This window comes from Dermacentor variabilis, chromosome 1 (genome assembly GCF_050947875.1).
Source record: "Dermacentor variabilis isolate Ectoservices chromosome 1, ASM5094787v1, whole genome shotgun sequence".
Classification (NCBI taxonomy): domain Eukaryota; kingdom Metazoa; phylum Arthropoda; class Arachnida; order Ixodida; family Ixodidae; genus Dermacentor; species Dermacentor variabilis.
In genome coordinates, this window is record NC_134568.1 from 108,771,795 (window position 1) to 108,790,310 (window position 18,516).

Below are 18,516 nucleotides of genomic sequence, written 5' to 3' on the forward strand. Positions count from 1 at the left end.
GAGCACTGGCACACCCATACTGTCTTCCGCGTTACAGGGATCTCTTCTGTACTCCAGACGCGAATAAATATGTCCAAAAGAGCTCGCGTTCGCTCGTATGGCAGATTTGTCAGCATCTGCTTGCTGATCAAATCGGGAACCACAGCACAGCATCTTTTTAATCTGCTAAGCGCCAAATCCAACTCACGAAGGGTGAATGGTGTATCCATTGCATGAAATGATTGAGATGACAGAGGAGTCACCATTCCCGCTGATCTGCCAGATGTGTAATGCCTGCCCTAACTTTTCAAACTGCAATTATATTCATACATTCTTTGTCCATGCCTTTATGGCAAATTAATTGACCAAGCTTGGCGCAAGCAATTGTTCATGAAAATGGTAATAAATGAACGACGTATCAATGCACATAAGATGAAACCAATGTGTTATTTAATGGGCATGCCTGCTGAATGGCGTCTTTTACGGCAACCTGCAGGCTGTGGGCGGCGCAGCCAAATCGAAATTGCTCCAACTGATGGAACTCGCCTAAAAGTCATTGGTTAAGCGTTCCGGGCAGTCGTCAAAATTGTCCTAATCATCGTCCTCTTCAGTCTCCCATTCGGTAAATGCAAATGCCTTTATCATTGATGAAGCGTTATCTGTCACCACGCGAAAGACCTGGAAAACGAAACAAAACATTTAACGGAGGCGAAATCGTACGGAAATACACATTTCACCTTGTCAGCGATCTTCCACTGCAGCATCGCTGCGTCATACTCGGAGCGGGTCCGAGCAACGGAGGAGGTACGTGTGAGCTGTGAAGTCGCTGTCCACGAATGTTGCTTCTACAGCCAGGAAGCCCTCCGCAGACCGCGATGTCCACAGCTCTAGTGCGATACAGACGTACCCCGCTCCCGCCAAAGACGATGATATGTTAGTCCGCAGCGCTGATACTTTCCCGGGCAGGAACTTCTCTATGAGGTCATTCCGCGATAGCAACTTGTAGCCTGGGACGGCGACCTGAATCTGAAAGAATACAAATCACTTACTTTGATGAAAGGCGGCTTATAATATTGTCAAACTCACCGTTACGAATTGTTTGAATCCCTCCCTCTCGACAACATGAAAGGACTCCGTGTCAGCGCAAGTCATGTTGGTTATGGCGTCGTCAAGGGCTGCCTTTCGATGAACAGGCACAGAGTTCACCCAGCGGTGAATGGCCAACGTCATCTTCGTCTGGCTTGCCAACCCTTTCTCTTGTTGCGGGTACTCACGTTTGTGCTTTCTTTTTAGGTGCTGACTGAAATTACATGAAACTCCGACAACAGCATCTATAGCTTCGGAGCAAAACTTGCAGCGTGTAGCTTGTTTGTTTTCTTCGCGGGTAATTTCAAAAAATTGTTTCCAATGTGCCATGTTGACATACTTACTGTGTGCGTAAGTCGATGAGCGCAGGAGCCAGTGTGGCAGTGCGTTATGGAAGCGCTTTTTATTTGCAATAGAAGGCTCGAAAGGAGGGTGGAGATGATAGCACGTGAAGCCGATGGCGATGCTTCGAAGCATTGTCTAGCATTTACTGTATGAGCGAGCTGCTAAATGAACCGGTTTGCTTCTATAGCCGCCAACAAGCGCAAGCGCGGCGGACCTTCCCCTCCCCCCCTAGAACTGAAGCTCCCTAGAACAGTATGCCGCCGCCATAGTTCCGCACGACGGATACCAACGGCATTGAACCGTGGTTACGCGAGGAATCGAGACAAGCTTCGGATCAACTCAGTCTATGAGGACATAATAGTAGTAGGCGCGTTGCTTATAAATGTACCGTGCTTGTAATCAGCCAAGCCTTTTTAAAAATACTGTTTTATTGTTAAATTCGAGGCTCTGACTTACTAATGCTTGTGCGTGGGCTGGTTAGTTCTTCGGCATATTTTGACAAAAAACAGCGCACGTACGAAAAAGCGCCGCACGACTAGTCGTGTAGAACTTTTTTCAAGTGAAGCTTGTATTGACTCACTCGTGTCAGCGTCGGTGTTGGTGTTGCCATACGAAAAAATTCAAGCAGCGCCAAAATAAAAAAACGCTTTTCAGGCTGCGGATTCCAACTACCTACCTCCGGGCTGCGAGACCACTACGTTAACCTATTCAGCCACTGTCGGTTTTTCTTTTATTGCCGCTTTCGACACTATTCACAAACAATAAACAAAAGATAAAACATGTCAACAAGGAGTCGCTTCATCAAACACGCACTTTAAACGGGGGTTTTATATGCATGAAGGAGTGATTGGAAGACGCCTGTGATTGGCAGCGCGCATCACAGGCGCCCCCCTCCCTCCGGAGGAGGGAAAGCGTTTGATCGCCTGTTCGCTCGCCTCGCACCGGCGGTTTCACACTGTTAAGAACGGCCCAGCTGAGGTGCAAGTTTTGCCAGCCAGTTGCGACAGCGGCGGCAAACTTTTCGTGGAACGCCACCACAAACCTTGTGGAGTCTCTCACACCCATGCTCTTGGGACAAAGGAACGACAACACAGTAGTGCAAACAATCACAAGGGCATTTATTGCACCTTTCATAGATCAGTGCCTGCTAGCCGAGTTGCTGTCCACAAAACATGCCGATGGGCGCGCGACAAATCTAGAAGTCTGACTCACCGCGACCGGAAGCGAGCGAATATGTTCGCCCCATGCTGGATCCCAACGCCTGGTCCTTCGCGTGTATGGTCACGCGAATCGTGGCGCGTTCGAAGGCGGCCACGCGAGGCGGTCTCGCAGAAGCATCGGTCGCCGCGCGCCGACCCCCCGGGGAAGAGGGTCGCTCCACGCGCGGCACGGCACGTCCGTGCTGCTTGCTGTCTCGACCCCAAGCGAGCAAGCGGCTTCCTTTCGGCACCCAAGTAACCTCGCCTGTCGGCGGCGTTAGCAGCGCAACACTCGCGCCATCTCTCGCAGTGCGCCCCAACCACATCGACCGCCGTGGGCATCACGCAGGCCACGCGGCGAAGCCGGATTACAGGAGACGCGCCATGCGGGAAAAACATATCAGGAGACGCGCGAGAGTCGCGCATCCCCACAACCTCTAGCCTCGGCGTCACGAAGTCGACTGTGTGTGGGGAACAATACGCGCGTCCTCAACTCTCTGTCGCTGGAGCCGAGTTCGACGAAGCAGGCTTTGTGCCTGCACTCACCACCGCGGACCTGATCTGCTATGAGCGCGGGGGAGTTGCCGCGGGAACGTCTAGGGAGACCCCTTCCCACGTGCCGCTCAAGACGCAAGACTATGGACACCACGGGGCCGCGCTGCGGGGTCAGCTCGGGGAATAAAAGGCACCTTTCCTGACACAAGCCTCGAGTTCTACGAAGTCCGTCTGACGTCGGTTCCAGACCGTGAACCTTGCCCAAAGAAGTGTGCGTGTGCGTGTGCGTGTGCGCGTGCGCGTGTGCGTGTGTGTGTGTGTAAACTGTCCCGCAGAGAAGCGACTTGTTTACGATGACTGGACGAACGTTTCCGTCACCTTGGGATCGAGGGGGACCGAGTGTTTATAAATCGCTGCTGTGCGGATGCTCACTACGCTTTCTGAAGCAGTCATGCTAGACTGATGAACTGCATGTAGATGCTGTAAATAAACCCATATTCCTCGTTCTCGATGAGAAGCAGTCCTTCCCTTCATCAACGTCCTCAGCGGGATAAGTTGGACGACGGCACGGGCCAGCTACCTTCTAATTCATGCCGGACTCCAATCTTGACAACGGGTTACGAGCGATGGGATTGAGCCCCCAATTCTAACAACATCAGTTCAGGCCCGGCAGTCAGAGGGGGCGGCCGCGTTCGGTTCTTTCTGCCGAAGAGCAGGCTGCGTTGAAGGAGCGGGAGCGAGCCGCACGTCGGCCGAAGAACAGGCAGCGTTTAATGAACGCCGCCGGGAATTCGCTCGAGATAAAGGCTCGTCGTCGACGTGCCGACCTCGCCGTGAGGGAGCGCGAAGCCGAGGCGTTACGACAACGAAGAGCCGCGGTTGCCGAGCTTCGCTTGCACCTCTCTTCACAGTAGTGGAAGGGCGGTCAATTTTTGTTTCGCTTGCTTTCTTTCTAGCTTGGAAAAAAGATTTATGAAGCGCGTATTAATCAACAAAAAGCAGGATCGGGAACTTTTCAAGATGGTCGACAATTTTCTCTTCGACACTTTTGCTGCGAATATAAAAATTAATGAAGTTGATTCATAATAAGTTAGATATGTAATTAGACGAAATACAAAAATAGCGTCACTTGCTCCGAGTGATGGCAAACAACATTACCTTGGTTCTGTCCAGCTGCGTGGCACTCGCATTTTTTTTTTTTTTTACTCTTGGCACCAGTTACGCGGGACACCCTGTACGCTTCAGCACAGCAAGTTTTCAGTACTGCTTGCCTTTCGACTCGAAACAAGAACTGCAGGTGCCGCTGACAAATGCGAACGTTGCGACTTCGCCATCACGGATGCGAGCCCCAGAAGGCACGACGGCACGAAGTTAAAGCGGATAAAGCACAATCAGGAAACCGCCTAAACGGCCGAGCCGACGCCACCACAAGCGCGCAGACGGAAGCTGCATAGCGCTCACCTGAGCGGAGACCGTACGGGCCTGGTGATTGCTCCGACGTGGGCTGTTGGAACATTTCGGGGCGCTCCAAGTTGGATTTCAGAAATCTGAAAGAACCAACCAATGCAGTCGGAGCACCCTTTTTCGACCGCCCGAACAAAACGACTTTCTCTGGAGCGCTCCGCAACGACCACCCGAAGATGTCTTTAGAGACGCTGTAGAGGAAGATGCCGGATGAATTTTAACCACCTTGCAACTTTTAACGTGCACTTCAATAAACTGCGAACGTTTTACATTCTGCCCCTATCCGAAATCATCGTTGCGGTCATGAACCAAGCCCTCGACAACTTCTTTAACAGAACATTATTATCCCTAAGCCACACACACACATACACAAAGAGAGAGACAGAAAACAGCAAGAAATCAAATGTACCGTATATATTGTTTCTGTTGTTCTTGCGCAACACGTGGTTTTCTCAATTACATGAAACCCGTATGGGAAGTGCGAACGCTGCGCACGTGCGCCGCATGCGCCGTTTATGCTTTTTTCAACAGCTTCAGTCTGCCCCTAACGGGAACTGAACACGCGCACGTGCACTGTCTCAAATGCCCCTGTCTCTCCCCTATATTTCAGTAGTGTGCAACGCATTGTGCCTACCTACCATATAGCGCTAGTGCTAAGCGCATACACTAAAGTACGCACGCAAATGACACCGAGCGAACGCGCCCCCGCAGTCCTTCCTTTGCACGGCGCCTGTCGCGGAACGCGCAACGTACGATTGCGAAATGAATGGCTCTCGTTTTTCCTGTTTTTTTTTCTTTTTTTTGGGGGGGGGGGGGGAGTAAGGGAAGAGAAGGTTTCTATGCTCACCGCCCATGTGTTTGGCAATTCTTTCGCGCGGGCTCGGGGTGGTTTCCGCGCTCAAAAGTGCGCATCCCTGACTCGCCTCTCTGGGAGAACGCGGCGGTACGTGTGCATGTGCATGTATACGCCGAGTGCGACAAAGGATGCCATTCTCGCAGAGCGATTCACAAAGTACGCGGCGCAAGGGAGTAGACGATGTGCGCTGAGGGGCCGAAAAAAAAAAACCAACGGCGCACTACTTTCCATCCTCCGCGTAGCGAAGGAACTTCGCTATATAAGCACGCGTATTCCCGTGGAAAGGCACAGGCAACGCACATTTACGAGTGCCACTATTAAGTATACGGTGCATCACATATCTCCTAAATGCATGCGCCATGTCCTGCTTTCGCCCATACAGGAGTCCATCACGGGAGTACGTGTTTCATTCCGTTCTGCATATTTGCTTCAGTCACGGTGTGCGGCAAAACATCTTATCTCTCATCAAAGAGGAAATAAATATATGGAAAAATATATAAAAAAAGAGCAGCTTGATAAAGTGCCATGTACATGCGGTGTATTTCTTTTTCACTTTGATACTTTTTTTTTCATGCAAACGGTGCACCATGAACGCTGGCTCAGTAGCAGAACGGCGTTCGGAGAATTCGTATTAAGTTCACCGCTCATCGTACTGAGCAGCATTGAACAAAAAAGTATAGCTATTATCAACGTCTCTTTAGGAAGAGCACCCCTCGTCGCAGTTGTGAAAAGGGCGCAGTTCAGACCCCCGAGGCTCGTAAAATGTCCGAGACAGGACGGGATGGCTCGCTGATGCCTCAATCCTAATACAGCCACTTTGGAAACTCGCCTATCACGTCTGGGAGGCACATAATGGACGCCGTAATTCCGAAACCGAGACGATCTCTATAAGTAGGGCCATATTTCGTTTATCGATTATGCTAGGAATATCTATCGATAACGTAGCGAGAAAGGCGCACTACACTGCGCTTGTCCGCTCCGAAAAGAAGAATGAATCGCAAGCGCGCCTGGACACATTAATTACCAATTTGCTACCCGAAACGGCTGAGACTTCAATCTAGTTCAGCTCAGCGATTTTTCTTTACTTATATAAATATACATAAGTACCACAGAAAGGCGAAACGAAAAATGAAGACCGTGCACAGTTTTCTTTCTTTCCGCTTCGTCGTCGTCTCTTGCGCTGTCATTAATCGTGTCGAAAACAATGGACAGCGCTGATTTTTCCCGTGAACGCAACCACAAGTTTTTCCTGCAATTTTCAGGTGGGTGTTAGTGAACTTGCACTGTACTGTATCAAATCATTTGCTATTGCTGGGGTGAAATACACTGCTCATTACCTAGCATATGCAGAGTGGCTCTCAAGGCTGTACGGGATTTTATCGTGGACAGTTGTATGGAGGGATACTTCGAGAAAAGTAATTTGTGTTATACAGAAATGAATGCAATGGGTGCGTTTCTATTGCTATGCTTTTACGAAAACAAATATGTCTGTTCAAGTATGTATTGTTCTTGTACTCTTTTCTATCCTTCATCTTTCTGTTTCTCTTCGTGATCCCTTTGTTTTCAGTATATTTTGTCATTTTGTTACCTTTTCTTTTATTACATGGGTTGATTTGTTCCCCCGAGATTCTGGAACTTCCAAACTTATTTTACAGTCAGACTTCCCATTTCTCACATCTAATGAACAAGTAGCAGACAGTGGAAACACGAAATAACTTGCCTACTCAATTATATTGCGAATTTACAGTCAACAAGAGCAAAAAAAAATCACATGTGCACTATGAAACAAACAAACAAATAAACGCAGAAAAGTAAGCGCAGCTGAAAAGCGTTAATGTAGACGCAGTGTTTTTCAAATTGCTCTGCCATCAAAATTCACCAACCAGTCTTCCACAAAGGCAGCACTACTCTATCGGGCTGATAATGCATAGTACTTTTTAATCAATGTGACAGTGAATATAATACGTACGCGCAAAGCAATGATGCACACGAACGCAAACGTAGAAGAGTAGCAGGAGCATAAGGTGCCACCTTAGAACGCGTGCTTTTAAATAGTCCAAAAACCACGGGCATGTATACACATGCATATACTCTTAAGTATAGCCCTAAAAAACGACAGAGTGGCGCTTTCAGGGAAGAACTCTCTTCGGTTTTCCTGGAACAAGAATCGCAGCCAATATAAATTTCACTCGTGCTTGAACGAAATACGCCTCGCTGATATATGACCTTAAAACTACCGGATTTTAAGTTCAGCTCAGTTATTTTTTTTTCCACTGAAAGCGGCGCATGTTTCTTTTGAGTTATTGCGCTTAGCTGTCTTATCCGAGGGCTTTACGTCCATTTTCTTGTGCGTTTTTCTGCAGGTGAGACCCAGTTTTTCTCGCAGTAAAGGGGTGATAGATATTTCCGAAAGAACTGTCTAGACGTCCTGCGAAAGTAGTCGATCCTCTGGAAGAAAAATAGAATAGAAATAAAAGCTAAATAAGGTCACCCATAGCATCATGACTCAGTCCTTTTACTTGAACAGCATACAGACCCCAGAGACAGCTTTTATCTGTATGGTCCATTTTTGTTTTCTTTGTTTTCTTTCTTTTGTACATCATAACCAGGGGCAGTGGCTAGACTAATGAAGATGTTTCTTAGAAAAATTTTGAACTAGCGAATAAATTCTGCAAAGGTAAACTTGGTTGGAATGTCGCTTTTCTGCCGCCATAGCTCAGTCCATCTTGGCTGCTATGCGATCATTGTTCTATATATAAATATAAGACCCCAATTCTCTCGAAAAGCGTTGCACCGTCATCGTTCTCTGGCTCTTAATCCTCACCACAAGTTGGCTTAACTGAAACATGGCCTTATTTCCCAATATTTCATAACAACGTTCAAGTTACTGACTAACTCGTTTTGGCTAGACAAGAAACCTTGCAGAGGAGCTGGCGTCATCGCGGCAAATTTTTCGTTGTACCTAAACTGGTCACTAGCTTTCCAGTATCTCTGTTTCTGTCACTGCCTATACCATGCTTCTAGGTGTTTTGTATCACCCACATGTTAAGCACTCGTGCAATGAATTTCATCTACTGAAACCAATCAGCTTAATCGCGTTATAAGCAACATGACCGATTCTAATTGCACTTGCAAGCTGGCGATACCTGGCAATAGTAATTTTCATGAGAGTAATTGGACTACAGTCTGACAGTTCCGGTCACACTGAGGCACATGCCCCTGCTGCGGTCGTGAATTTTCTCTTACGCAGCTGATTTGTCGTCTCACATAGTTATTAACTACATAAACTAATGTTCTGGTTTTGATTCTGACAAATGATGCTGACGCAAGCTAAGAAACACTCCATTTATACGGCACGCTGTTATTTCTGGCCGCGTTCTTCTTTCGTGGACAAACACGCAAGAAGGTAACTCTGGACAGCACGTAAGGTTTTATAGAAAAGCTAGCTTTACAGGAATAAACACCTAATCGTCTATATTTATTAGCCCCTTTGTCCCCCTGCATCTGGCGATATATATATATATATATATATATATATATATATATATATATATATATATATATATATATATATATATATATATATATATATATATATCTGTGACACTCCATGGATGCATGTCCGGCTGATAAAAGTGAGAACGGCCGCTCTTCTAGCTGACAATGCATAAACGTTTCACGCCTGTAATACACGCCTATGCAATTGTGCCGTAGTCCATTCGAAGTCGCCCATGCTGAACCTTAATTCTACAATGCCAACACGACAAAATTGGCTGCTTTTGGGAGGCCGCGTATAGGGAAGTTTTCTTCGTGGCGTCCGAAGGCGTATAGACGCTGCGGTCTGGGGTGGCGCTGTGGCGCATGTGTGTATTACTAATGCGATTAAGATGCTTTCTACTTCCCCCCCTTATTGATTTAAAAAAAAACGTTTTCATGATACGGTCTGTCGCTACACTGCTTCAACGCTTATCACATTAACGTCGACAGACATCGTAAGACCCGCCGTAGTTGCTTAGTGGCTATATGGTGTTGGGCTGCTAAGTACGAGGGCGCAGGATCGAATCCCCGCCACGGCGGCCGCATTTCGATGGGGGCGAAATGCGAAAACTCCCGTGCACTTAGATGCACGTCGCAGAACCCCAGCTGGTCCATATTTGCGGAGTCCCGCACTACGGCGTGCCTCATAATCACATCGTGGTTATGGCACGTAAAACACCATTACTTAATTTAAATTTAGTCATCGTAAGGTGAGTTCTGCTAAACTTGTTTCCCTCTGCAATCTACGCACTGGCTCTGCTAGTGTTTTACAGTAATGTTATAAAATTTTCAAAATGCTTTGGTATTGTCGTTATTTTTGTTGGTGCTTCTTTCCTACCCATGATTTTGGTATAGCCGGCCCGATCTGTGGTCAAACTTGCGATATTTCTTATTTAATAAAGTAAAAGAAGTATATATATTACTACAGGAAGCACAAAAATTAGCTACATCACTACCGTAACAGTTAATATAATTTGATGTCAGAAAGGCAACATGATAAGGTAACAAATGGTGTAATGGTGTATTTATCTGAGCGAAATAGTTATCTTCAACAGACTGTTTTACTTCAAGCATGTGATATGCATGCTGTGACCTGTAACGTGGTGGTAATAAGAACGTTTCTTTTCCTATGAGAATCTGCGATTGGCGGATAGTGTAATACAGGCATACTTTTTCTCGACGTGTCTGCAAAACTTCACATTCCAATTGCTTTTTTTTTCCTTCATGTTGCAGTAAATCTTACACGACGTTCTTCTGACACAAATCGAGCAGCCAAAATTGACGCGTTTTCGAATATTTCCTTCCCCTCTTTTTCAGGATGGCTCATCAAATCACATCTGAGGGAATAACAACGGTGTTTCAATGGATACTATCACATATCGGTATCACAGGAAACAAGGTAGCTGATGCTCTGACGGCGTCAGCGCCCAAAATTGATAACTTCACTGATAACACTTTATGCAAATTCGATAACGCTCGACTACAGCTACAGCGCTCACACCCGAATAGTGTGTCGCCATGAGATCCCAGCCCACGCCAATCTTTGGCCGTGTTTGAACTCTATTGCTCAAGTTGAACATTGGGTGTGTTAATATTGCACATGGACAGACATGCGCCGAGCTATTCGTGCTCGACGTGTAGACACTTCAGAGCGAATTGCATGAGCACTTGCTGCTAGAATGCCCAACTTTCCACAGTTGTCGCTATGTGCTGCTGAGCATATTCCAGCAACCTAATCTTGCTCGAACGGCACTTAATATTTTGTTTCCAGTAGATCGTGACCACGGAGCTAGACTGTCGTCTATAATGCTCGTAGGCTGCGTGTGATGTGATGTGTTGTATGCGGTCCTCTTCTCTTTCTCTCCTCCTTCAGGGCGTGGGCATGATGCCACTTTAAGGAGACAATTGCTAGCCCGCGTCTCTATCTCTCTCTGTGGTTTTATATATACTGAATAATAATAATAATAATAATAATAATAATAATAATAATAATAATAATAATAATAATAATAATAATAATAATATCCCGCATTGTTTGTGGATGGCATACAGCACGTGAATGTTCAATAGTTTACTTCATAATGACTTTTTGTCTTTAGCATGGCGGCGAAGAGAGCCTAGTGAGCTTCCTACTCTACACGCCACATATCTTGCCCTGTAAATTCAAGGTTGCTGTCGAAGTTTGAGCCTCGTGAAATAACGAAAACAGTCACTTTAGCCGTTGCGTACAGCCGTATCTCTTCTTTTTATCTATGTCCAGGTCAACTGGTTGACTGTGAGCAGACATTTCTACACAAAAATTTAACGCTATCTTGTTATTTGGCCCTGGAAATGAAAAGGCAGAAAAGCGAAAACATTGAGCCAACATGAAAGGAAGTTGTGAGAAGAGACAAGTGTTTTTGTGGCGATATTTCTCGCTTCACTTGACCTCTTTCATTTAAAGTCCCGGACAGCTCGGGACCGCCCGGGGCGCGCATGGCATTCGTTTTCTAAAGGGATCAAAAAGCTACGTCCGCCGGCCCTAAAGGCGTCCGAAGCATGTTCGTATTTCACGTTCCAGGCTGACCGCGGACGCCCAAAACCTGCCGTAATGTTCTGGCTCCGCCTTCTAGCAGATGAAGAAAAAACTGGCTACGCATGTAGCCGTATTAAATTGAACGCCAGGAGATTTCTGGTGGCTTTCTCCTGGCATCTCCAGCGCTCGCTCTTCGCGCGTTTACTCAGCAGTTTAGTCGCGTCGTTCACAACGCACTCCTCAACAATCGTATACATTTCCATCTGCGTATCCAGGTAAATTAGTTCAACCAGTACTGTCGTCTCCACTGAAATATTCTGTCTTCCACGGCAATCCGATGGTTACAACGGTGAATCCTCCACTGAACGTTGAGGGCTGCACTCGTGCCACCTCTACAATCAAAACAGCTTGTGACACTCAGGGTGGATATAGTTCGTACCAGTTTCTGCATACAACGGTACCCGGTGCCGGTCTTTTCTTGAAAGCCTTCTTTGTTGATCGTCTATTTCGTACTGCATGTGTCAAGTGCTAGCAGTTGTTGACTGACGCCAGAACGTCGGCGGCAACTGCGTCGTGTGCGCCGAAATCTCCCTCCATCGTATCGCACGACACAAGTAGCAGACGACATATTGGGCGAAGCCAGGTGAGTGCTCCATCTACACGCGCTTCGGACTGCCTGGTACTGAGCGGCACTTCTGACCTACGCAGCTACGACGCGACCGTGACCTAGTTTCCTGTCAGTGAGGAATCAGAGTGCCAGCAGCTGACTTACACATTGAAGGAGTCCACACTGCGTCTGATATCTTTGTCGTCTTCTGGCGTGACCGATATGGCATCCGCAACAAGATCGTTCCCACCAGCCACACTTCGAGACAGACATAAGGATAAATTATCTGCGCAGTCTTGTTAAATTATCTCAGCGATACTCTGATTTCTTTCTTTCTATTTTCTTACGCTACGTCACCCACATGCCACTTCACTCATAACGCCGAAAGTACCCAACACACTAACCTACGCTTCTGGTACTTTCTTTTGCGATTACACGTAATATCACTTTTTGAATCATTCTACACCTCTAGGATCAGAGACAAAGTTTTTCGTGCCTTTCGGCAGCACCGGCGGCAGCGGAGCACTGATTTCTTCTATAAAAAAAATTAACCCACTATTACGATACATTCTAATAACAAATTTGAGCGTAGCTTACACGTGTTTTCATTTTGCAGTATATTGGCTGATGCTGACAAACTGTCTCATGCGGCAAGTTGCAAACGGAGCGAAGTGTGGCACGACTGGCTCGCTAATCGGGAGATCGGGAGAGGCATCGCATGGGTGACGCGTGGGCGCGATTCACCGCAGCGGCCGCACATAGACCTCCGCTCATGCTGCGCTTTGTTTCCATATCTGGTATCGGTGGACGCGCTCGCCGCATGCCTGATCTATGGCGTCATCGGTAGACAAACAACCCACGCTACTGTGGCTCCATCTCGTAGCGATTGTTGCCGCAAAACACGTCTCGCGTGGCATTAAGCTTTCCTTTTCACGCTTTCGCTATACCTTCCTCCACCGCTTTCCTCCTCGCGCTCTCTTTGCTATCACGGTGTTTTATCTCCCGCTGCTCTAAGAGTGCCCACCACTCAAGCGTCCTCCTCAGCCCTGCTGTAACGGCCGCAGACTTCTCGAGGCACAGGCTGCGCCGGCACATCATCGCCTGCCACCCGGACAAACGGGTATCCCTGGGCCGGCCTCCACGGCGTCTCCCACAGCACGGCCTCCCACGAAGGGATGCCTCGTTGCTCCTCCGACTGCGAGTTGGCTGCTACTGGACGGCAGTCCGCCGGCACCGCCTTGGGAAAGCAACCTCGCCAGCCTGTGCCTCCTGCAATGAACCAGAGACTCTGGAGCACCTCCTGCTGGCCTGCCCTGCTCACCTGCAGCACCGCGGCCGACTTTTTTATTTATTTATTTATTTATACACATACCTCACAGGCTCCAACTGGAGTATTGCGTGAGGGGGGTAAGAGAAACAACATGTCGAAAACAGGAGCAAAAAACATAGCTAACAACAAATCAAACAATTGAAAAAAAAAGTTGAATCGAAATACGCCGAACAACATCAAGCAAACGAAGAACAAGAACACTCTGGACGATCAGAAACGCGCATGGCTCATCAAATTCCTGCAAAGAACTGCAAGTGCATGTCAAGTGACATGCTGTCCACAGAATGACAGTCAAGTGACATGGTACAAATGAAACATGTGCGCATAACTACGGAATCAATTTTTTTAATGTTTCTCTAAACGTGTCCAGATTATTAATTTCAACAATGTGGCTTGGAAGATCGTTCCAAGCTGCTATTGCCAGAGGTAATGCAGATTTGTTAAATGCATTTGTGTGGCCGAAAACACGTGTGAAACTGTGTGCGTTATATAAGCGGCGAGATGTGCGAAATGGGCGGGAAAGGGGTAATGTAGTTGCGTGTTGACTGTGAGTGATTTTGTGCAGTAAGCAAAGCAGAGCTATCGTCCTTCTAGATTCAAGAGATGGGAGTGATAGTCATTTCTTTATAGCAGTCACGCTAGAATGCCTACTGTAATCTTTCGCGATGAAACGCGCGGCACGGTTTTGAACAGATTCGAGAGAATTTATTAAATATTCCTGATGTGGCGACCAGATGGCGGAAGCGAATTCAAGCTGCGGACGAACAAAGGTTCTGTACGCTATTGCACGAGTGGCTGAAGGGGCTTCACGTAGGTTTCGTTTTAGGTAACCAAGTGTGCTAGATGCTTTTGCTGTAACGTGTTTTATATGCGTCTTCCATGATAAGTTTGTTGTAATATGAATACCGAGATATTTGTACAAGGGGGTGACAGTGACAGCACTGTTGTTAAGCGAGTAAGTGTAAAGAGAGTTAGTTTTCTTTCGGCTGACAGTCATTAATTTGCATTTTTCAGTATTTAGTGACATTTGCCATAGCTTGCACCAGCTTGTAATCTTATCTAGATCTTTTTGAAGAGCTATGTGATCGTCGGGTGTCTTAATTTGGCGATAAACTATGCAATCGTCAGCAAATAATCTGATTGGTGATGTTATGTTCGATGGCAAATCATTTATGTAGATGAGAAACAATAGCGGACCCAGTACGCTACCTTGAGGTACACCAGATGACACATCGGCCAAGGAAGAAGAATGATTGTCAGTGAACGTAAACTGTTTGCGGGATGTGAGGAAGTTCCTTATCCACGATATTGTAAGGCTGTCTAGATGTAATGATGATAATTTGGCTATTAATCTAGAGTGGGGAACGCGATCAAAGGCTTTGGCAAAGTCAATAAAGATACTATCAATCTGGAAACCATTGTCTATGTATGTGAATAGCTCGTTAGTGAATTCAATTAGTTGAGTCTCACAGGAAAGTTCTTTCCTAAAACCGTGTTGCTTCGGATAGAAGAAATTGTTAGCTTCTAAGTGCTGCACAATATTAGATGCTATCACATGCTCCAGTAATTTACATGGAATGCTTGTTAATGATATGGGTCGGTAATTACTTATCCTACTTTTATCGCCCGACTTAAAGATGGGAATGATTTTCCCGATTTTCCAGTCACATGGTAGTTCCCCTGAGGATAAGGATTGCTCAAAAATACGTGATAGAATGGGGGCTGTATATGTGGACGTATGCTTTAAAATTTTATTATTTATACCATAAACGCCGGCTGAGGTAGAGACCTTTAGTTTTTTAATTAGGGATGAGATGCCGGCGGCATCAATCTTTATTGGTGCCATATACCTGTAGTTTACGTCTGCAATTGCGGGAATGGTAGAGTAATCCTCGCGTGTAAATATCGAGGTGAAAAAATTATTAAAAGCAACTGAGGATTCTTCTGAAATAGGTGCTCCGGCATTGTCTTGGAGTGAAATTCGGCTAGAGTCTTTTCGAGGGGAAATCACTGCCCAGAATTTTTTAGGGTTATTTTGCATCATGGATTGCAGGTCGTGTGAAAAGAATTTGTGCTTAGCGCTACGAATGTTACAGCAGTAATGTTTTTCGGACTTTTTATGTTTTAACCACGCCACTGCGGTTCCTTGACGCTTAGCAATTCTGAACAGGCGTTTCTTTTTATTTTTTAGTGAGCGCAGCGCCCTGTGATACCATGGTTTAGAACTATTTACCCGGAAGTGAATTAGTGGAATATGAGCATGTGTAAGCTGCATTAGTGTTTCCTTAAAGAGCTTCCAGTTTTCCTCAACAGGCCGGGAAACAAAATTACGTATGAACGAGCTGTAGAAATTCTCTAAACCTATGTTGATGGCAGTGAAATCAGCTTTCTTATAATTAAATATGCGCTTAGGTGTTGTAGTGCGTTTGTATAATGGTAGTTCTATTGTGAGGTTAATGAGTAGATGATCACTAAAACCAGGCATCAAAGAAACCGATGCAACTGTTTCAGGGATTGATGTGAAAACGAGGTCAAGAACATTATTGCCACGAGTGGGTTTCTGAATCATTTGCACTAGAGAAAAGTCTAGTGCAAGCGCTACGAAATCGTTGGAGTGTTGGCAGGGTGACGTTAGGTTAGCCCAGTCAATTTCTGGGTAATTAAAATCACCAAATAAAAATATGTTACCTTTAGGAAATTTCTTAGTAATTTCGCAAAGATTTTCATACAAATATGACGTGAACGTTTCTGTACTGTCTGGTGGTCGATAACATATTCCAAATACGTTCTTTGAATGCGAAGATGGAATGCAGACCCAGGTTATTTCAAGTGGACTTGAGATTTCAAGTGGAAAGGCAGTAATGTCTTTTTTTACGGCTATCAATACCCCGCCTCCCCTTCTTCCGTCTCTGTCTTTACGATAGATGCTGTAGTCAACTGATGGTTGTAGGACTTCGTCATCAATGATATCGGAGTGGAGCCATGTTTCTGTGACTAGTAGAATATCACAATTGCTGTTTTCTAGATGCGAACAAACTTCGACACGTTTTGGGAGTAAACTGCGCATATTCGTGAACGATATCGAAATCTGCGCTACATCATTATGGACACTTGCATTAGGAGGTGGATTACTATCAGATGAGTCTGCCAGCCTTCGAAACTGCTATCTAGATGATTTAATAACACTGTCAGTGTCAGCGCAGTACGTGAACACGGTATTCTCTATGCGCAGTTTATCGACGGCTAGCTTAAACGGCACATTTTTGGATTTCCCAAATTCTATTAACTTTCTTCTGGCTACTCGTGCTTGCAATGAAAAGTCTTCGCGCACAGCAAAATTTGTATTTTTGAACTTATAACCTTTTTCTATTACTCTTTGCTTATCCTTGAAGAAGGTGAATTTAGTAATAATCGGTCTACATTTACCCATTTGATATTTGCCAAGACGATGCGCACGGTCGATTTGCGAAGATTCGATTGTAACGCCAAGCTCTTTTTAACAAATATCAATGACTCTGCCTTCAGACGCTGACCATGTTTCATTGGAATCGTCGGGGATGCCAAAAAAGAGGAGATTACATCGCCTTAGCCGATTTTCCGTATCATCGCATCTTGATTCAATAGTCTTAATTTGCTGAGATATTGAATTAATAGCTTCAGGCGAGCGGAGTGGCAATGCACTTTGGCTTTTTTTCAGCGATGACGTGTCAACCTCAAGAACACGTATTCTTGAAGATAGCTGTTGCAGTTCCTCGTTGACAGATGCTTGCCAGTGCTTAAGTGCGTGTAAATCACTACGCATATCTGCCTGCCCGCTTTCAATCCTTGTTACGGTTTCCAAAACAGTTGTTAACAATTCTTCTGTAGAAGGTCCCGGATTTGTCTCGACATCGCCAGATAGAAGCAGAGTCATTATTTTAACGCACATTGCTACGCAGCTGCTACAACGCTTAAACGAGTTAGAGAGCTCAGTGGGGCACAACACCAAGAATAGGCAACGGTTGCTACTCCGAACGGAAAAACAATCAAGGTATCTAACCTGAAACATGATTAAGGGTGAGTGCGCCATTCCTGCAGTGGTGTTGTGCCCCAGTGAAGTGCTCGCCGAGGAATCCTTATGTAGTCTGAGGCCACGATTGATAGCGGAAGCGGTAGATGTAGGTACAGGTTGCCAGCTATCGTGGGATGTCCGGCCAAAAAGCACTGGTGGCGTCAAATAGTTGAAAGAGTCCGGGAGAGGCCAGCTTGTTGATGCATCCGCGGTGCACGCAGTAGCAGTCACTGAAGCTGCCGGGCACGCAGCCACGGGCACAATCGTCAGCACGGCCACCTGAAACATGATTAAGGGTGAGTGCGCCATTCCTGCAGTGGATTCCTGCAGGAGTTCCACTGCCTGGGACTCCCATGTTCACGACAGGAAAATATCCTCTTTCGCTGTCGTAATCAGCTACCAGCCTTCCTAAGTGTCGTTGAGTACCTCGACTCGTCGGGGCTCTCGGCGGGACTATAGGAAATTTCTACAAAGACGGATAGCCTAACGGCCATCCCACCACCTCGGGCTTCCTGATCCACCACAACTTCGCTTCTGCTGGGCCACCTCCTATGCGGTCTATCGCCAGCCTGCTCCTCCAGTCGAAACCACTGGGCCCTCCCGGCCGGGCTGCTCTGATGCTGCTAGGACGACCCTCTACCTTTCTCCCCTCCTACCTTCTCTCTCCTTTACTCCCATCTTCGGCACCCTGCTGGCGCTGAGCCATGCTCCCGCATGGGTTGCAGAAGATAGTGCCAGCCTTTTCTCCTTTCCCCACAAGAACCACTTCTCTCTCCCACTGCGCTCCGCGTTCGCTGCTTCATCCTTCGCTGTGCTCGTTCGCTCGGTTACGCTGAGGGACGCCAAGGTACGCCGACGCTAAACGCAGGAACAGGCGCTTTGAAATTAAGGCTGAACACATCTCATGATAATTGTCTCAGTTAATGCGACAGAATTGACACACACACACATGGTTGAACACAAACACACATTTATTCTTGCGAAAGCATTACATGCCCCATGAAGCGGAAAGTTCGGCGTCTGGCATTTACATCCGATGGTACCAACGCCCA

General features: G+C 46.5%; 1 protein-coding gene across 2 annotated transcripts in view; it reads left to right on the forward strand.

Moving 5' to 3' along the window:
- Positions 1–18,516, forward strand: part of LOC142571793 (QRFP-like peptide receptor) — a 288,223-nt gene that overhangs the window by 39,716 nt on the left and 229,991 nt on the right. The gene's annotated exons all lie outside the window — the stretch shown is intronic.